The 21,883-nt window shown below is 42.1% G+C and overlaps 1 non-coding gene across 1 annotated transcript; it reads left to right on the top strand.

Annotated features, from left to right (window-relative positions):
* The first annotated feature begins 19,288 nt into the window (after positions 1 to 19,288).
* On the top strand, positions 19,289 to 19,396 carry LOC148544713 (small nucleolar RNA R71). The gene has a single exon (XR_015901478.1). It is a non-coding gene; the product is annotated as a small nucleolar RNA R71 (small nucleolar RNA).
* Positions 19,397 to 21,883: the final 2,487 nt, after the last annotated feature.

Raw genomic sequence — 21,883 nt, 5'->3', positions numbered from 1 at the left:
TTAGCTAGGGGCTCTGCCTCAATCCACTTTGTAAAATAATCTACCCCAATGATGAGGAACTTGACCTGTCTTGATCCTTGGGGGAAGGGCCCAAGGAGGTCGAGTCCCCATTTTGCAAATGGCCAAGGTGAGGTTACATTGATGAGCTCCACTGGTGGGGCGATGTGAAAATTGGCATGTTTTTGACATGGTGGACATGTCTTTACGAATTCCATTGCTTCTTTTTATAAAGTTGGCCAATAGAATCCGGCTCGGAATACTTTTTTGGTGAGAGCTTGTGCTCCGAGATGGTTGCCACAGATGCCACTGTGTATTTCTTCCAAAACTTCCTTAGTGTTAGAAGTCGGCACACATTTTAACAGTGGTGTTGAAATCCTTCTCTTGTATAGAGTATTGTTTATGATGGTGTAGTATTATGCCTCCCGCTTTAACCTTTTTGCCTCCTTCTTATCTGTGGGGAGTGTTTCTGTTTTAAGGTAGTTATTTATGGGAGTCATCCATCCTTGATCCAGACCTGTTATGGCTAGGACTATTTCTTCTTCCGAGATTGAGGGGTTCTGCAGTATTTCCTGGATGAGGCTTCTATTGTTGCCCCCTGGTTTGGTGCTGGCTAGTTTTGAGAGCGCATCAGCTCGAGCATTCTATTCCCGAGGTATGTGGCGGACCTCATATTCCCCAGTTGTCTGAGTTGTTCCTTGGTTTTATCCAAGTACTTTTTCATGGTCGGATCCTTGGCTTGAGAGCTTCCTGCTATTTGTGAGGTGACTACTTGTGAGTCGCTGAAGATGATAAGTTTTTAAGCTCCAACCTCTTTAGCCAGCTTCAAACTTGCCAGTAATACCTCATATTCGGCTTGATTGTTTGAAGCAGGGAACCCGAATTTGAGGAAAAGTTCTATTTGGGTTCCCTGGTTGCTTTCTATTATCACACCTATGCCACTTTCGGTTTTTTTCGAGGAGCCGTCTACCTAGAGATTCCACTCTGTGGGGATTTTCAGAGTGTCGATAAACTCTGCAATGAAGTCGGCCAGATACTGTAATTTAATGGCTGTCCGTGCTTCATATTGAAGGTCGAATTCAGATAACTCGACTGCCCACTGTAAGATTCTTCCTGCTAAATCTGTTTTCTGCAAAATGCCTTTTATGGGCTGTTGGTCCGGAATTTAATAATGTGGGCTTGGAAATATGGGTGAAGTCGTCGAGACGTTAGTTTGAGAGCATAGGCAAATTTTTCTATTTTTTGGTAGTTTAGTTCGGACCCTTGTAGTGCTCTGCTGATGAAGTATACATGTTGATGTCCACTTTTGTCCTATCTGACCAGTGCTGAGGCTACTGCCCGATTTCCTACTGCGAAGTACAACACAAGTGGTTCTCCTTCCCGTGGCCGAGTTAGAATAGGTGGTTGTCCCAGGAACCTTTTAAAATTCTGGAAGGCCTGTTCGCACTCCGTTGTCCATTCAAACTTCTTTCCCTTCCTTAGAGTGGCGTAGAAGGGGAGATACCTTATTGCTGATCCGGCTAGAAATCTGGACAAGGCCGTCAGTCTTCCATTGAGTTGTAGCACTTCTTTGACATAGGTCAGACTCTTCATGTCGAGTATAGCCCGACATTTATCCGAATTTGCTTCGATTCCTCTTTGCGTGAGCATGAAACCTAAGAATTTGCCAGCTTCTACTGCAAAGGTGCATTTTACAGGGTTAAGTCGCATACCAAGCCTTCTTATAGTGTCGAATACTTGGGTGAGGTCGGACAGTAATGATTCCTCACTTTGTGTCTTTGCTAACATGTCGTCCATGTAAACTTCTATGACTTTCCCGATGTGATCTGTTAAGACTTTATTCATTAATCTTTGATAAGTGGCTCCTGCATTTTTGAGTCCGAATGGCATGACGACGTAGCAGTAGTTTGCTTTTGGGGTTAAGAATGAGGTTTTTTCTTGATCAGGTGGGTACATTAGGATTTGAATATATCCCAAATAAGTGTCCATAAACGAGAGGTATTTGTATCCAGAGGAGGCATCTACCAGAGCGTCGATACTTGGGAGTCGATAAGGATCTTTTGGGCAAGCTTTGTTGAGATCGGTGTAGTCGGTGCACATCCGCCACTTTCCATTTGATTTTTTCACCAAGATGACGTTAGCTAGCCATAGTGGGTATTTTACTTCTCTTATGAATCCTGCCTCCATTAGAGCTTGTACCTGCTCTTCCACAGCTTGGGATCATTCTGGCCCGAGCTTTCTATGTCTCTGCTGTACTGGCCGAGATCCTGGGTATACTGCCAGCTTGTGGTATATTAGCCTGGGGTCTATGCCTGGCATGTCTGCAGTCCTCCATGCGAAGAGGTCGACATTATCTCTTAAGAGCTGTATGAGGGACTCCTTTACGTCTCCTTTTAGGATTGTGCCGATATTGGTTGTTTTATCTGGGACATCTCCGATCTGGACTTTTTCTATTTCGCCTTCGGGTTGTGGACGAAGTTCTTCCCGCCTCAAACTCCCCCGAGTTCGATAGTGTGGATTTCTTCTCCTCTGCCTCTAAGGTTCAGACTTTCATTGTAACAGCAACACGCCATCTTCTGGTCTGCTTTTATCATAGCTATCCCTTCTATGGTTGGGAACTTCATGCACAGATGTAGAGTCGAGACTACTTCGCCGAGCTGATTTAATGTTGTCCGACCTATCAGAGCATTGTAGGCTGAACTCATGTTGACCACGATGTAGTCTATGTTGAGTGTTTTTGACCGGTTTCCTTTTCCAAAGGTTGTGTGCAGCGAGATGTATACAAGCGGTTGGATTAGAGTGTCTCCTAACCCGAATAAGCTGTTCGGGTATGCTCTGAGTTCCTTTTCCTCTAGGTTGAGTTTGTTGAAGGCGGTTTTGAATAAGATATCAGCCGAGCTTCCCTGGTCTACCAGTGTGCGTTGGAGATTAGCGTTGGCTAATATGATAGTGATGACTATGGGATCGTCATGTCCCGAGATGATGCCAGCTGCGTCCTCTTTAGTAAAAGTAATAGTCGGGATGTCGGGTGTTTCTTCTCCTCCCTCGACATGATATACTTCTTTAAGATGTCTTTTGCGAGATGATTTGGAGATTCTTCCTCCCGCAAATCCTCCGTGTATCATGTGGATGTGTCTCTCCGGGGTACGAGGTGGTTGTTCAGTTCGTCCGACGTCTTTGTCCCTTCTTCTTTTTCTCGGCTCATCTGCTTTGCTGGCTAAGTACCGATCTAGTTTTCCCTCTCTCACCAGTTTTTCTATGACATTCTTCAAGTTGAAACATTCGTTGGTGGAATGTCCATAGATTCGATGGTATTTCCAGTATTCTGTCCGATTTCCTCCTCCTTTCTTGCTTTTGAGTAGGGGAGGTGGGGGTATCCTTTCAGTATGGCATACTTCTCGGTAGACATCTACAAGAGACACCCGAAGAGGGGTGTAATTGTGGTATTTCTTGATCTTTTCTCCATGCTGATCTTCTTTTTTTTTGGACTCTTTATCCTTATCTCGGGAAGAGTAGGAGAATTCGGACTTTGAGGTCTCTCCTAGTTGAGAGTTTTCCTCCATGTTGATGTATTTCTCCGCTCGTTCTTGCACTTTATTCATGGATGTGGGATGTTTTTTCGATATTGATTGACTGAAAGGTCCCTGTCGTAAGCTATTGATGAGACCCATAATGGCTGCTTCTGTTGGCAGACTTTGTATGTCCAGACATACTTTGTTGAATCTTTACATGTAGCTGCGGAGACTTTCCTGATCTCCTTACTTGATCCCTAATAGACTTGGGGTGTGCTTAGTTTTGTCTTTCTGGATAGAGAATCTGGCTAGAAAGTTCTTGGCTAAGTCGTCAAAGCTTGAGATGGACTAGGGGGTAGATTGTCGAACCATTTAATGGCTGTCTTTGTTAAGGTAGTCGGGAAGGCTTTACAGCAGACTGTATCTGAGGCGTCAGTGAGATACATTCTACTTCTAAAATTACTGAGGTGATGGCTGGGATCTGATGGGCCATCGTACAGAGTCATGTCGGCAGGTTTGAAGTCTTTTGGAATTTTGGTCTTCATGATCTCTTTGGTGAATGGGTCTTGGTCCTTACGGGAGCTATCCTCGTGGCTGGATCGAGTAGTTTTGGTTTTGAGATCGGATTCGAACTTTAGGAGCTTGTCCTATAATTCGCGGTGTCGCCTAGCTTCCCTTCGTAGGTCTCTCTCAGCTTCCCGTTGATACTCGACCTCTTTTTCGAGTTGTTTTAGGCGATCCTGAAGTGCCTCCATGGCTCCGTGTTTGGTGAATTCTTGGTTTTGTTAGGTTGAGAAGTATCGTCTAGTGTGACCTCCGCGTTCTTATGTGGCGTTCTGTTCTCCAAATCAGAGTTGTGGTTATTGTCAAGGTTGTCCACCATGATGATGGGATGACTTCCAGGTTTCCCGACAACGGCGCCAATGTTCTGAGGGTTACCTGAAACTGTAGGTCGATCTCGGATGAGATCTTCTGCGCTGATCGGCGCTTACGTGTCTGACTTGTAAGTAGTGGTCGGAGCTATCGCGTCCGATTTGTTGGACTGGTGGTGATGCTGATCCTTTGTCACCGGAGGGTGGTGGTACCTGCAAGGGACTCTGATGCTTAAGTTAGCAAGGGTATTAAGCAGGTTTTTAGTAGAATCAGAGTATGAGTTATACCTGGGTGCTCCAGTGTATTTATAATGGTGAGGAGTGACCTTCTTGGAGATAAGATAGTTATCTTATCTTATCGTATCTTTGAGTGAAGTCATCTTATCTTCAAGGGAACCGCCCTTATCTCTATAGGCTTTGGATGCCTTTGGATTTGGGTCGTGTTCCTCTGTTTGGGCCCTTTTTAGGCTTTCCTGGTGATTTGGCCGAGTTCTTTGGATAACAGGTCGGATAGTCTTGACCTGAAGAGGTCGGTCGGCTTGTTGTCAATAATCCCAAGTCGGACAGCTCGACTCAGGGTATGAACACATACCGTGCTTTCTTATGGTGTCGAACACTTTGGTGAGGTCTGATAGTAGTGACTCTTCACTCTGTGTTTTTACCAACATGTCATCTACATATACCTCCATAAGTTTTCTGATATGGTCTGTGAAGACTTTGTTCATTAATCTTTGGTAAGTCGCTCCTGCGTTTTTGAGTCCGAATGGTATGACGACATAACAATAGTTTGCTTTTGGAGTTAGGAATGAGGTTTTTTCCTGATCGGGTGGATATATTGGGATTTGATTGTATCCTGAATAAGCATCCATGAATGAGAGGTAGTTGTATCCGGAGGAGGCATCCACTAGAGTGTCGATATTTGGGAGTGGATAGGGATATTTTGGGCAAGCTTTATTGAGGTCGGTGTAATCAGTGCACATCCACCATTTCCCATTTGACTTTTTCACCAAGACAACATTGGCTAGCCATAGGGGGTACTTGACTTCTCTTATGAATCCTGCCTCCAGTAGAGCTTGTAACTGTTCTTCCACAACTTGGGATCTTTCTGGTCCGAGCTTCCTACGCTTCTGCTGTACTGGCCGAGATCCTGGGTATACTGCCAGTTTATGGCACATTAGCTTGGGGTCTATGCCCAGCATGTCTGCGGCCCTCCATGCGAAGAGGTCGACATTATCCCTTAGGAACTGTATCAAAGGCTTCTTTACATCTTTCTTTAGGGTTGCCCCAATATTTATTGTTTTGTACAGGGTGTCTCCGATCTGGACTTCTTCGATTTCGCCCTCAGGTTGTGGGCAAAGTTCTTCCCGACCTCGAACTCCCTCGAGTTCAATGGTGTGGATTTCTTTCCCTTTGCCTCTGAGATTCAGACTTTCATTGTAACAGCGTCGCGCTATTTTCTGATCTCCTTTTATCATAGCAATCCCTTCTGGAGTTGGGAATTTCATGCATAGATGTGGAGTTGAAACTACTGCTGCGAGCTGATTCAATGTTGCCCAACCTATCAGCGCATTGTAGGTTGAGCTTACGTCGACTACAATGTAGTCTATGTTGAGTGTCCTTGATCGGGTTCCTTTTTCGAAGGTTGTGTATAATGAGATGTATCCAAGCAGTTGGATTGGAGTGTCTCCTAGTCCAAACAAGCTGTTCGGATATGCTCTAAGTTCTTTCTCCTGCAGGCCGAGTTTATCGAAGGCGGGTTTAAACAAGATATCTGCCAAGCTTCCTTGGTCCACCAGTATTCGGTGGAGGTTTGCATTGGCCAATATGATAGTGATGACCATAGGATCGTCATGTCCCGGGATGATGCCTACTGCGTCTTCTTGGGTAAAAGTAATAGTGGAGAGGTCGGGTGATCCTTCTCCTCCCTCGACATGATATATTTCTTTGAGGTGCCTTTTGCGAGATGATTTTGAGATCCCCTTCTTGCGAATCCTCCGTTTATCATATGAACGTGTCTCTCTGGGGTGTGAGGTGGTCGTTCTCTTCGTCTGACCTCTTCGTCCCTTCTTCTTTTTCGAGGCTCATTCGATTTGTTGGCTAAATACTGATCTAGTCGTCCTTCTCTTACCAATTTCTCAATAACATTTTTCAAGTCGAAGCACTCATTGGTAGGATGTCCGTAGATTCGGTGATATTCACAGTATTCTGTCCGATTTCCTCCTCCTTTCGTGCTTTTGAGTGGGCGAGGTGGTGGTATCCTTTCAGTATGGCATACTTCTCGGTAAACATCCACAAGAGACACTCGAAGAGGGGTATAGTTGTTGTATTTTTTAGGCTTCTCGCCGTATTGATCTTCTTTTTTCTTGGATTCTTTACCCTTATCCCGAGAGGAGTAGGAGAATCCGGATTTTGAGGTCTCTCCTAGCCGGGAGTTTTCCTCCATGTTGATGTACTTCTCAGCTTATTCCTGCACTTTATTCAGAGATATTGGATGTTTTTTTTTATATGGAGTGACTAAAAGGTCCTTCTCGTAGGCCATTGATGAGACCCATAATGGCTGCTTCTGTGGGTAGGCTTTGTATGTCAAGGCATGCTTTGTTGAACCTCTCCATGTAGCTACGAAGACTCTCCCGATCTCTTTGCTTGATTCCTAATAGGCTTGGGGCGTGTTTGGCTTTGTCCTTCTGGATGGAAAATTGGGCAAGAAATTTCTTGGCCAGGTCGTCGAAACTTGTAATGGATCTGGGGGGCAAAGTGTCGAACCACTTAATTGCTGTCTTTGTTAGTGTTTTCGGGAAGGCTTTGCATCGAATAGCATCTGAGGCGTCGGTGAGATACATTCTGCTTCTAAAATTGCTGAGATGATGGCTTGGATCTGCTGTGCCATCGTACGGGGTCATGTGAGGAGCTTTGAAGTCCTTTGGGACTTTGGCTTTCATGATCTCTCTGGTGAATGGGTCCTGATCCTTGTGGAAGCTATCTTCATGATTGGATCGGGTAGTCTTGGTTTTGAGATCGGCTTCAAGCTTTAGGAGCTTGTCCTCTAACTCTCGGTGTCGCCTAGTTTCCCTTCATAGGTCCCTCTCGGCTTCCCGTTGATGCACGGTCTCTTTTTTGAGCTGTTTGAGACGATCTTGCTGAGCTTGAAGTGCCTCCATGATCCCTGTACTTGGCAAATTCTTGTCTTTGTTTGGCTGAGAAGTATCGTTTGGTGTGATGTCCGCGTTCTTATGCGGCGTTCTGTTCTCTAAATCAGAATTGTGGTCCTTGTCAAGGTTGTCTGCCATGATGATGGGATGACTTCCAGGTTCCCCGACAACGGTGCCAATGTTCTTAGGTGTTCATACCCTAGGTCAAACTGTCCGACCCGGGCTAAATCGACCAACCTCTTTGAGTCAGAACCATCCGACCTCTTCTTAAAGAGCTCAGCCAAGTCACCAGGAAAGCAAAAATAAGGGCCCAAATAGAGGAACACGACCCAAATCCAAAGGCAGCCCAAGCCTAGAGAGATAAGGGCGGTTCCCTTGAAGATAAGATAAACTCTACTCAAAGATAAGATAAGATAACTATCTTATCTCCAGGAAAAAGTCACTCCACACTACTATAAATACACTGGAGCACCTAGGTATAACTTATACTCTGATTCTACTAAAAACCTGCTCAATACCCTTGCTAACTTAAGCATTGGAGTCCCTTGCAGGTACCACCACCCTCCAGTGACGAAGGATCAGCACCATCCCCAGTCCAAAAAATCGGACGCGGCGGGTCCAACTTCTACCATCAAATCAGATTCTACAACTTCGATCAGCACAGAAGATCTCGTCCGAGATCGACCTACAGTTTCAGGTAACCCTTGGAACATTGGTGCCGTTGCCGGGGACCTGGAAGTCATCCCCTCATCATGGTGGACAACCTTGACAACGACCACAATTCTGATTTGGAGAACAGAACACTGCATAAGAACGCGGAGGTCACACTAGACAATACTTCTCAGCCTAACAAAGATAAGAACTCAGCAAACACAGGAGACATGGAGGCACTTCAAGATCGATTAAAACAACTTGAAAAAGAAGTCGAATATCAACGGGAGGCCGAGAGACACCTGCGAAGGAAAGCTAGGCGACGTCGAGAATTAGAAGACAAGCTCCTAAAGCTTGAAGCCGATCTCAAAGTTAAAACTAATCGATCCAGCCACGAAGACAGCTCCCGCAAAGTCCAAGACCCATTCAGCAAGGAGATCATGAAAGCCAAAATACGAAAAGACTTCAAACCCCCTTAGATGACTTCGTACGATGGCACATCAGACCCCAGCCATCATCTCAGTAATTTCAGAAGTAGAATGTATCTCACCGACGCCTCAGACGCAATTCGATGCAAAGCCTTCCTGACTACCTTGACAAAGTGATGACTGGAATTCACACCCCATATAAAAATGATGAATCTGTTCTTTGGCAAGCGCACCAAATATCGTCAAGTAATAACCCACTAGGAGTGGGGTCGAATCCCACAGAGATTAACGGATTAAAGCAAACAATAGTTAATTGATTATCCTAGTTAGACTATTCAGATTGGAGTGATAATCAAACAAGAAAATATAAATTGCATGAAAGTAAAGGAAAGCAATAAAGTGCAAGAAAGTAAATGGCAAGGAAAGTAAAGTACAAGAAAGTAAAGTGCTGGAAACGTAAAGTGCAGAAAATGTGAATAACCATAAAGTAAATAAAAGAAAGAAAGATAAAATAAACATTGGGATCAAGAGATATTGCATTCTCCGGATTAATTGATTTCACCTCATCTTCAATCATGCAACTCATTGACCTCTTGGCAATCATGATTGATTGAACCCCAATCCCTTGGTGATTCAATCTCTTAAATCTTGATCAATAGCCAATTTCTTGGTCTAATTACTCATGAGAAGAGATGAAGAATGGTCCCTGATTTTACCACACATCATCATAGGTCCAAGTAGAGGGAGGATTATATGTCACCATATCCAAAAACCAAAACCCAGATCCTACTCAAGTGTGAGAAGGAATTTCTAGCATGGTTTCATGTTTCCTTTTCCAAGGTTCCCAAGAAATCAATTTTGCATTCAACCCGTTTTCCAAGGTGATTGAATACTAACATTAGCAAAATTCCTTCTAGCAAATCAAAGAGAAGATGAACGGAAGAAGAAGAATAAAAACAATCAATCCATTAAAAAATAATAGAGCTCTCTTTCCCAAATGGAAAGAGTTAGTAATTCATAACTAAAATATTTACAAGGTAAGAAAGAAAAGAGAAGAAATTGATGGTGAATAGAGAGGGTCCGAAGACTTCTCCCAATCCAGCATACCTAATTCTATGAAACTAAGGCCTTTAAATAGTGTTCCGAGGGTTGCCTGAAACTGTAGGTCGATCTCGGACGAGATCTTCTGCGCTGGTCGGAACCGATGTGTCCGGCTAGTGAATGGTGGCCGAAGCTGGTGCGTCCGACTTGTTTGGACCGGACGTTCTGCTGATCCTTTGTCATCGAAGGGTGGGGGGTACCTGCAAGAGACTCCGATGCTTAAGTTAGCATGGGTATTAAACAGGTGTTATGTAGAATCAGAGTATGAGTTATACCTGGGTGCTCCAGTGTATTTATAATGGTGAGATGTGACCTTTCAGATAAGATAAGTTAGTTATTCTTATCTTATCTTTATCTTTTGAGTTCAGGTCAGCGTATCTTCAACAGAACCGCCTTTATCTCTATAGGCTTGGGCTGTCTTAGGATTTGGGTCGTATTCCTTGAGTTGGGCCCTCCTTTGGGCTCTCCTGTTGATTTGGCCGAGTTCTTCGTAACGAAGTCGGTCCGCTTGACCTTAACAGGTTGGTCGCTGCATCGTCGATCATCCCAAGTCGGATAGCTCGACCCAGGGTATGAACATTGCCCCTGCTTGAGCTCGGTCTTCTTTGTCGAGGTCGAATCCTTGACTTCGGTCCTTCTCGTAGCGAAGCCGATCTCAAGCATCTTGTCGACTTCTTTTGTAGCAGCTTTTGAATGTAGAACGTTTTCCTCTACAAGCGCGCGCTTTCGTATTAGCGCTTTTTTGGGAATGCAAGCGGTTTTAATATCCGCATTTAATTGACATTTAATTGCCCCGTTTCCCCTAACTTCTCTATTTTTGAATTTTGTACTCAAGAAACGGTTTCTCTCCTTCACCCTTTTTGTAACTTCTTCACATTTCATCTTTCATTCTCTTGCTTTCAACTTTTTGATTTTTCTGAAGCTTCTACCTGGAGTTTGCCGTTTCGCGTTTTCTTCTAGCGACGTTTGCTTTGTCACTTCATTTTTTCGTGGGGGAAGGGGTGATTCTGGTTTTCGCCTTCCGCTTCCTTGCTTTTCTTCGCAATTTTCTCTTATTTCACAGGTTTGACTCTTCTTTCTTCCTTCCTCTACGCCATTTTTGTGTCTGTTTTGAGAAAGTTTGAATCTTTCTGTCTTTTTGCTGATCACTGTGTGTCTTGTAGTTTCTTCATCTGTTGCTTGATACTTTAAGAACTTTGCATGTTCTGTGAATGCTTTTGTATTTGAAGCTTTGGAATGATGACTTTGTTTGATTCTGAAAAAAGGTTGCGTCTTTGACGATTTCTGTTTGGTATGTTCGATGTTGGTGCTTGTTCTTTGCTGATGATTTTTTGCTTGATTTCGAAAAAGTTTGCGCCTTTGCTGTTTTTCCGCTGATAAACTGTAGGAGCAATCCTTTTCCTGATAAATTGTAGGAGGGTGGACCTTTTGTGTTTTTGCTTCCTTTGTTTTGTTTCTGGATTTTATTTTGATGAGCGCTGGGATGTAGGCTGTAGAAATAACTTAAAGACCTTGCTTGTTTACTGCCTCCAAGGGATGCCCCAAGACTTTTTGTCTTGAGTTTTGGGGTTTTCCCTTTTTTGTTTATCCGCCTGTCGAGATGTTTTGCCCCCTGTCCGAGATGTTTTTAAGTAATCAATTCTTCTTTTCTTTTTGTAGGATTTAGTTGACCTCATGTCTTCCCGAAATAACGTTGTAGAGATGCCTTCCCAGATTCACGCGGGTATGGCCGATTGCGTGGACTCTATGGTTCTCATGTGTGTCTCACTGGTTGATTCTGAATTTTGTGCTCAGCTTAGGCAGTTTCATAGTGTCTGTAGTAATTCTGGTGATGAGAAGAACTATGAACTTGTCCCTCCCTCTTCTGACGAGAGAGTCTGCTTTTCAACTCGGGTTGTTGATGGTCGCCCTTTCTTTTATGCTTATGATTTTTTCTTTGGTCAGCTGGGTATCACCCTTCCTTTTACCCAATTTGAAACCGACCTGTTATGGTCTTGTAATGTTGTCCCTTCTCAACTTCACCCCAATTCCTGGGGTTTTATTAAAATTTTCCAATTGTTGTGCAATGGTTTTGGTATTCCTGCTTCCCAATCTCTCTTTTTCTATCTGTTTGTCTTGACGAAGCCCAGTGTGGTAAAAAAGAAGTCAGCTTGGGTCTCCTTTCGTTCTACCCAGGGAAAGAAGGTTTTTTCTATGTTCGACGAGTCGTTCCGTGATTTTAAAAACTACTTTTTTAAGATCCGAGCTGTTGAAGGAGCTCGGCCCTTTTTCCTGGATGAGAATGACGAACCTGCTTTTCCCTTGGAATGGCAAAAAGACGTGAGGGTCTCCAGGTACTCGTGGGAGATGTTGGATGAGGCTGAGCGAGCCTTTGTGACTATCTTGGAAGAACGCTGGGGTCAACCTCCCCATCTTGACACAAAGAAATTTCTAACCAATCCTTCTCTTCTTCCAACTGAGCTGGGTATCTTGTGTTTCCTTTATTATCTGTTTATGTTGCTTGTAGCTGTCTTTCCGACTTGTCTGACTTGTAGCTGAATTTTCTGTTTTATTTGCAGAGGCAATGAAGAATAGTGAATCTATGAAAGCTTTTAAGAGGGCGCAGAGGGCGACTGCTGCCAGAAATGTTACAGCCAAAGTGGCTGGGGAGGGGTCCTCCCAAGTGCGCGAGAACCCATCAGTGCCGAGTTCTCCCGGGGTGAAGAAGGTGATCCCTACACCCCGAGTCCGTTTGGTGGATCCTCACCCTACTTCTGCTGCTCCCTCTGTTGCTCCTCCCAATAAAAAACAAAAGATTGCTGAGTCCTTTGACCTCGATGCTCCTGATTTTAATGCCATTGAATTTGTGGATCAGCAAATCGGTCCCTACGGCGCTCTCTCCATGGACGATGTGTCCATCCTCCGTCACTTGGAATTTATGGCCCAAAATCACGTGAAGATGGCGTATATGGCGGCTGCCATATATCGGACTGCTCAGAATCTCCCTCTCCACGCCACTAAGGCGTTCATGGAGGAGGCGAAACAAGAGTTTGATCGGATGAAGGAGTTGAAGGAGGAACTTGAGATAAAGGTAGCCAAGCTGGAGAAGGACTTGAAGAACGAGGAGGCGAGTTCTCAATCACTGGTGGCTTCTTTGAGGTTGGCTGAGGACACAGTCCTGATGCATAAGGAGAGTTACGTTGCATCTTATCGGGAGGTGATGCGCCTGAGGGGGGAGCTCGACAGTGTCCGGGAAGATTATTCTGAGCTTCAAAGTCATCTCGTTGGTAGCGTGACTGCTGCTTATGAGAACTTGAGGGAGCAAGTTCAGGTCATTGCTCTCGAGGCCGATCTCACCTCTTTTAGCCTGGACAACGTTGTCAGAGATGGCAAGATTGTTCCTGATGATGAGGATGGTGATGATGATGTTGTTCCCCCTACGTCCTCTGCCAAAGTGTCGACCTCTTCAGTTCCTCCTGCTGCGCCTGACTCGGATTGCCAGATCCTGAACCGGGAGGATGGGACTGTGGACGCTGTGCCGATCCAGACTCGTCCTCCTTCTCCTTGTCCTGATGCTGCCAAGAAGGCTCCTGATGTTTGCTGATCTCTTTCCTGTAGTTGGCCCGGCTTGTGGGCTTTTAAAACTTTTTTATTTATTTACTGACGCTTTCTTAGTTGCTTTTCTAGCAACTTTTATTTTGAAAAACAAAGAAAGGTAGCTCGCCATCCTTAGATTTTGCTGGCCTTCGAGGCTTTTATAACTTTTGTAGATTTTATATAATGCCTTTTGTTTTGACATTTTTTCTATTTTCTGCTGATGTGTGATATCTTGCAGCTTGACCTTGTTGGGTTATTGGTGCGCAGAAATTGTGATTACACTTTAATTATGTAAAATTCATCGCTCTTTCTTTTCCTGGTAATGGCGCCAAAAACATTATGCCAATACCATGGTTCACAACTTCGCACAACTAACCAGCAAGTGCACTAGGTCGTCCAAATAATACCTTACGTGAGTAAGGGTCGAATCCCACGGAGATTGTTGGTATGAAGCAAGCTATGGTCACCTTGTAAATCTCAGTCAGGCGGATATAAAATAGTGATGGAGTTTTCGAAATTAAATAATAAAAGAGGGATAGAAATACTTATGTAATTCATTGGTGAGAATTTCAGATAAGCGAATAGAGATGCTTTCGTTCCTCTAAACCTTTGCTTTCCTGCTATCTTCATCCAATCAGTCTTACTCCTTTCCATGGCTGGCTTTATGTAATGCATCACCATTGTCAATGGCTACTTTCGGTCTTCTCTCGGGAAAATGATCCAAATGCCCTGTCATGGCATGGCTAATCATTTGGAGGCATCACCCTTGTCAATGGTTTACATCCTATCCTCTCAGTGAAAATGGTCAACGCACCCTGTCACGGCACGGCTATTCATCTGTCGGTTCTCGATCATGCTGGAATAGGATTTACTATCCTTTTGCGTTCTGTCACTACGCCCAGCAATCGCGAGTTTGAAGCTCGTCACAGTCATTCAATCATGGAATCCTACTCGGAATACCACACACAAGGTTTAGACCTTCCGAATTCTCTTGAATGCCGCCATCATTCTAGCTTACACCACGAAGATTCTGATTAAGAGATCTAAGAGATACTCATTCAGTCGAAGGTAGAACGGAAGTGGTCGTCAGGCACGCATTCATAGGGAATGATGATGATTGTCACGTTCATCTCATTCAGGTTGAAGAGCGAATGAATATCTTAGAAGCGAAATAAGATGAATTGAATAGAAAACAGTAGTACTTTGCATTAATCTTTGAGGAACAGCAGAGCTCCACACCTTAATCTATGGAGTGTAGAAACTCTACCATTAAAAATACATAAGTGAAAGGTCCAGGCATGGCCAAATGGCCAGCCCCTCTGATCTAAGAACCAGGCGTCCAAAGATGTCTAATACAATAGTAAAAGGTCCTATTTATAATAAACTAGTCACTAGGGTTTACAGAAATAAGTAATTGATGCATAAATCCACTTCCGGGGCCCACTCGGTGTGTGCTTGGGCTGAGCTTGAGTGTTGCACGTGTAGAGGTCCTTCTTGGAGTTGAACGCCAGTATTTGTGCCAGTTTGGGCGTTCAACTCTGGTTTTGGATCCTTTTCTGGCGCTGGACGCCAGAATTGGGCAGAGAGCTGGCGTTGAACGCCAGTTTGCGTTATCTATTCTTAGCCAAAGTATATACTATTATATATTGCTGGAAAGCCCTGGATGTCTACTTTCCAACGCAATTGAAAGCGCTCTATTTCAAGTTCTGTAGCTCCAGAAAATCTTCTTTGAGTGCAGGGAGGTCAGAATCCAACAACATCAGCAGTCCTTCTTCAACCTCTGAATCTGATTTTTGCTCAAGTCCCTCAATTTCAGTCAGAAAATACCTGAAATCACAGAAAAACACACAAACTCATAGTAAAGTCCAGAAATGTGAATTTAACATAAAAACTAATGAAAACATCCCTAAAAGTAACTAGATCCTACTAAAAACATACTAAACACAATGCCAAAAAGCGTATAAATTATCCGCTCATCACAACACCAAACTTAAATTGTTGCTTGTCCCCAAGCAACTGAAAATCAAATAGGATAAAAAGAAGAGAATATACTATAAATTCCAAACTATCAATGAAACATAGCTCCAATCAGATGAGCGGGACTTGTAGCTTTTTGCCTCTTGAATAGTTTTGGCATCTCACTTTATCCATTGAGGTTTAGAATGATTGGCATCTATAGGAACTCAGAGTTCAGATAGTGTTATTGATTCTCCTAGTTCAGTATGATGATTCTTGAACACAGCTATTTTATGAGTCTTGGCCGTGGCCCTAAGCACTTTGTTTTCCAGTATTACCACCGGATACATAAATGCCACAGGCACATAATTGGGCGAACCTTTTCAGATTGTGACTCAGCTTTGCTAAAGTCCCCAATTAGAGGTGTCCAGGGTTCTTAAGCACACTCTTTTTTTGCTTTGGACCTTGACTTTAACCGCTCAGTCTCAAGTTTTCACTTGACACCTACACGCCACAAGCACATGGTTAGGGACAGCTTGGTTTAGCCGCTTAGGCCAGGATTTTATTCCTTTAGGCCCTCCTATCCACTGATGCTCAAAGCCTTGGGATCCTTTTTATTTGCCCTTGCCTTTTGGTTTTAAGGGTTATTGGCTTTTTGCTCTTGCCTCTTGGTTTTAAGAGCTTTGGCTTTTTCTGCTTGCTTTTTCTTTTTCTTTCTATTTTTTTTTCGCCCATTTTTTTTTCTCTGCAAGCTTTGTTCTTTGCTGCTTTTTCTTGCTTCAAGAATCATTTTTATGATTTTTCAGATTATCAAATAACATGTCTCCTTGTCATCATTCTTTCAAGAGCCAACATATTTAACATTCTTAAACAACAACTTCAAAAGACATATGCACTGTTCAAGCATACATTCAGAAAACAAGGAGCATTGTCACCACATCAATATAATTAAGCTAAGTTCAAGGATAAATTCAAAACTCATGTACTTCTTGTTCTTTTGAATTAAAACATTTTTCATTCAAGAGAGGTGATGGATTCATAGGACATTCATAACTTTAAGACAAAGTTACTAACTACTAATGATCATGTAATGAAGACACAAACATAGATAAGCACATAACATAGAAAATGAAAAACAGAAGAAATAAGAACAAGGAATGAATCCACCTTAGTGATGGTGGCGTTTCCTTCTTGAGGAACCAAAGATGTCCTTGAGCTCTTCTATGTCTCTTCCTTGTCTTTGTTGCTCCTCCCTCATTGCTTTTTGATCTTCTCTTATTTCATGAAGGATGATGGAGTGCTCTTGATGTTTCACCCTTAATTGTCCTATGCTGGAACTTAATTCTCCTAGGGAGGTATTGATTTGCTCCTAATATTTATGTGGAGGGAAGTGCATCCCCTGAGGTATCTCAGGGATCTCTTGATTTGCAGCCACATGTTCTACCACTGAGCTATAGACCCTTGAGATGAATCTTTCCATCTCCCATGACTCGGAGGTGGAAGCCTTTGTCTTCCCTTCCCCTCTTTTAGAGGTTTAGGTGCCATCAATGGTAATAGAAAAACAAAAAGCTTATGCTTTTACCACACCAAACTTAGAATGTTGCTCCCCCTCGAGCAAAAGAAGAAGGAATAAAAGAAGAAGAAGATATGGAGGAGATGGAGGGATGTGTGTATGGATGTGAGTGGTGAATGGAAAACAGAAGGGATGGTCCTGAATGGAGAGAGAGAGGGTGAGGTGGGTGGGGATCCTGTGGGATTCACAGATCCTGAGATGATCCTGTGGTGTCCACAGATCTTGAGGTGATCCTGTGGTGTCCACAGATCCGGAGGTGTCAAGGATTTACATCCCTGCACCCATTAGGCATGTAAAATTCCCTTGCACACAACTCTGGGCGTTCAGCACCAGGTTGGTGCCCATTTTGGGCGTTCAACGCCCATTTGTTGCCATTTCTGGCGTTGAACGCCAGAACCATGCTTGTTCTGGGCGTTCAGCGCCAGGATGCTGCCCATTTTGGGCGTTCAGCACCAGCTCCTCTTCAGGGTGCAATTCTGGCATTCAGCACCCAGATGATGCCCATTTTGGGCGTTCAGCGCCCAGATACTACCCATTTTTGGCGTTCAGCGCCAGAACCATGCTCTGTTCTGGCGTTGAACGCCAGGCAGATGCTTCCTCCAGGGTGTGATTTTTCTTCTGCTGTTTTTGATTCTGTTTTCAATTTTTATATTTATTTTGTGACTCCACATGATCATGAACCTATAAAGACATATAACCAAGAAAAATATAGTTAGATAAAAATTGGGTTGCCTCCCAACAAGCGCTTCTTTAATGTCAATAGCTTGACAGTGGGCTCTCATGGAGCCTCACAGATGTGCAGAGCTTTGTTGAGACCTCCCAACACCAAACTTAGAGTTTAGATATGGGGGTTTGACACCAAACTTAGAGTTTGGTTGTGGCCTCCCAACACCAAACTTAGAGTTTGACTGTGGGGCTTTGGTTGACTCTGCTTTGAGAGAAGCTTTTTCTGCTTCCTCTCCATAGATGCAGAGAGAGATCCTTGAGTTGTAAACACAAGGTTGTCCTTATTTAATTGAAGGATCAATTCTCCTCTGTTCACATCAATCACAGCTCTTGCTGTGGCTAGGAAAGGTCTTCCTAGGATGATGGATTCATCCTCTTCCTTCCCAGTATCTAAGACTATGAAATCAGCAGGGATGTAAAGGCCTTCAACCTTTACTAACACGTCCTCTACTTGTCCATAAGCCTGTTTTCTTGAATTGTCTACCATCTCTAATGAGATTTTAGAAGCTTGCACCCCGTAGATTCCCAGTTTCTCTATTACAGAGAGGGGCATGAGGTTTATCCCTGAACCAAGGTCACACAGAGCCTTAAAGATCATGGTGCCTATGGTACAAGGTATTATGAACTTTTCAGGATCCTGTCTCTTCTGAGGCAATGTCAGTTGATCCAGATCACTTAGTTCATTGGTGAACAAGGGAGGTTCATCTTCCCAAGTTTCAATGCCAAATAATTTGGCATTCAGCTTCATGATTGCACCAAGGAACTTGGCAGCTTGCTCTTCAGTAACATCCTCATTCTCTTCAGAAGAGGAATACTCATCAGAGCTTATGAAGGGCATAAGGAGGTTCAATGGAATCTCTATGGTCTCTAGATGAGCCTCAGAGTCCTTTGGCTCCTCAGAGGGAAGCTCCTTATTAATCACTGAACGTCCCAGGAGGTCTTCCTCCTTGGGATTCACGTCCTCTCCTTCCCTTGCAGGTTCGGCCATGGTGCTTATATCAATGGCCTTGCACTCCCCTTTTGGGTTCTCTTCTGTATTGCCTGTGAGAGTACTAGGAGGGATTTCAGTGATCCTCTTACTCAGCTGGCCCACTTGTGCTTCCAAATTTCTAATGAAAGACCTTGTTTCATTCATGAAACTTACAGTGGCCTTGGACAGATCAGAGACTAAGTTTGCCAAATCAGAGGTATTTTGTTCAGAATTCTCTGTCTGTTGCTGAATGGATGATGGAAAAGGCTTGCTATTGCTAAACCTGTTTCTTCCACCATTATTAAAGCCTTGTTGAGGCCTTTGATCCTTCCATGAGAGATTTGGATGATTTCTCCATGATGGATTATAGGTGTTTCCATAAGGTTCACCTATGTAATTTACCTCTGCTATTGCAGGGTTTTCAAGATCATAAGCTTCTTCTTCAGAAGATGCCTCTTGAGTACTGTTGGATGCAGCTTGCATTCCATTCAGACTCTGAGAAATCATATTGACTTGCTTAGTCAATATTTTGTTCTGAGCCAATATGGCATTCAGAGTATCAACTTCAAGAACTCCCTTCTTCATAGGCGTCCCATTACTCACAGGATTCCTCTCAGAAGTGTACATAAACTGGTTATTGGCAACCATATCGATGAGTTCTTGAGCTTCTGCAGGCGTTTTCTTTAGGTGAATGGATCCACCTGCAGAAGTGTCCAATGACATCTTTGATAGCTCAGATAAACCATCATATAATATATCCAGGATGGTCCATTCTGAAAGCATGTCAGAAAGACACTTTTTGGTCAACTGTTTGTATCTTTCCCAAGCTTCATAGAGGGATTCACCATCTTTTTGTTTGAAGGTTTGAACATCCACTCTAAGCTTGCTCAGCTTTTGAGGAGGAAAGAACTTGGCTAAGAAAGTCGTGACCAGCTTATCCCAAGAGTTCAGGCTGTCTTTGGGTTGAGAGTCCAACCACACTCTAGCTCTGTCTCTTACAGCAAAAGGAAAAAGCATGAGCCTGTAGACTTCAGGATCTACTCCATTAGTCTTAACAGTATCACATATCTGCAAGAATTCAGTTAAGAACTGAAAAGGATCTTCAGATGAAAGTCCATGAAACTTGCAGTTCTGCTGCATCAGAGAAACTAATTGAGGTTTCAGCTCAAAGTTGTTTGCTCCAATGGCAGGAATAGAGATGCTTCTTCCATGTAAATTAGAATTTGGTGCAGTAAAGTCACCAAGCATTCTCCTTGCATTGTTGTTGGGTTCGGCTGCCATCTCCTTTACTTGTTCAAAATTTTCAATCAAGTTGTCTCTGGATTGTTGTAATTTAGCTTCTCTTAATTTCCTCTTCAGAGTCTTTTCAGGTTCTGGATCAGCTTCAACAAGAATGCCTTTTTCTCTGTCCCTGCTCATAAGAAAGAGGAGAGAAAAAGAAAAGAAGAGGAATCCTCTATGTCACAGTAAAGAGGTTCCTTATTGTTAGTAGAAGAAAAGAAGAAGAGAAAAATTTGAACTCAGAAAAAGAGAGAGAGGGTTTGGATTTTTGGTGGGTGAGGGAGAGATGTTAGTAGATGAATAAATAAATAGAATAAGATGAGAGAGGGAAATTTCGAAAATAATTTTTGAAAAAGAGTTAGTGATTTTTGAAAATAGTTTTTGAAAAAGGTTAGTAGTTTTTTTCGAAAATTCAAAATAAAAATAAAATAATTAGTTAATTAAAAAGAAATTTTTGAAAAAGGGAGAAGATATTTTCGAAAATAGAGAGAGTTAGTTAGGTGGTTTTGAAAAAGGTAAGAAACAAACAAAAAGTTAGTTAGTTAGTTGAAACAAATTTTGAAAAGATAAGAAGTTAGGAAGTTAGAAAAGATATTTTGAAATTAAATTTTTGAAAAAGATAAGATAAGAAGATATTTTTGAAAAGATATGATTGAAATTAGTTTTTGAAAAATATTTGATTTTTAAAATCACAATTAATGACTTGATTCACAAGAAATCACAAGATATGATTCTAAAACATAAAGTTTGAATCTTTCTTAACAAGCAAGTAACAAACTTGAAATTTTTGAATCACAACATTAATTGTTATTGTTATTTTCGAAAATTTGATGTAAAATTAAGAAAAATATTTTTGAAAAATATTTTTGAAATTTTCGAAAATAACTAAGAAAAATGAAAAAGATTTGATTTTTGAAAAAGATTTTGAAAATGATAGGATTTTTAAAATAAAAATTTGATTTGACTCATAAAAACAACTTGATTTTAAAAATTTTTGAAAAAGTCAAATCTAATTTTCGAATTTATGAGAGAGAAAAAAAAAGGGAAAGATATTTTTTTTATTTTTGAATTTTTATGATGAGAGAGAAAAACAAGAAAAATGATGCAATGCATGAAAGTTATGGATCAAAACAATGAATGCATGCAAGAATGCTATGAATGTCAAGATGAACACCAAGAACACTATGAAGATCATGATGAACATCAAGAACACATTTTTGAAAATTTTTTTATGCAAAGAAAACATGCAAGACACCAAACTTAGAATTCTTTAATGCTTAGACACTAAGAATTCAAGAATGCATATGAAAAACAAGAAAAGACACAAAACATGCAAATGCAAAGATCAAACAAGAAGACTTACCCAAGAACAACTTGAAGATCATGAAGAACACTATGAATGCATGAGAGTTTTCGAAAAATGCAAGATGCACATGCAATTGACACCAAACTTATAACATGACACATGACTCAAACAAGAAACACAAAAAATATTTTTGATTTTTATGATTTTCTAATTTTTTTGGATTTTTATTTTATGTTTTTCGAAAATTATTTAGAAAAGAGAAAAATAAGGATTCAAAATTTTTAATATGAATTTCAGGAATCTTATGCTCTAAAGCTCCAATCAAAGGGTCAGGCATGGCTTAATAGCCAGCCAAGCTTTAGTATGTAACTCAGACATGACACGTCTAACATGCCCTACAGTCGTATTAGACATGGCTTTACAGCCAGCCATGCTTCATGAAACACTAGAATTCATTCTTTAAAAATTCTGAAGAAAATTACATTTTTGAAAACACATTTTTTTTTCGAAAAACAAAAGAAAAATTTTTGAAAGATTTTTGAAAAATTTTTGAAAACAAAACAAAAAGAAAGTTACCTAATCTGAGCAATAGGATGAACCGTTAGTTGTCCAAACTCAAACAATCCCCGGCAACGGCGCCAAAAACTTGGTGCGCAGAAATTGTGATTACACTTTAATTATGTAAAATTCATCGCTCTTTCTTTCCCTGGTAATGGCGCCAAAAATATGATGCCAATACCATGGTTCACAACTTCGCACAACTAACCAGCAAGTGCACTGGGTCG

Source organism: Arachis ipaensis, chromosome B9, assembly GCF_059453495.1.
Source record: "Arachis ipaensis isolate K30076 ecotype BB chromosome B9, ASM5945349v1, whole genome shotgun sequence".
NCBI classification, from domain to species: domain Eukaryota; kingdom Viridiplantae; phylum Streptophyta; class Magnoliopsida; order Fabales; family Fabaceae; genus Arachis; species Arachis ipaensis.
The sequence above is the reverse complement of the archived record's forward strand: the minus strand, read 5'-3'. Positions and strand labels throughout refer to the sequence as shown.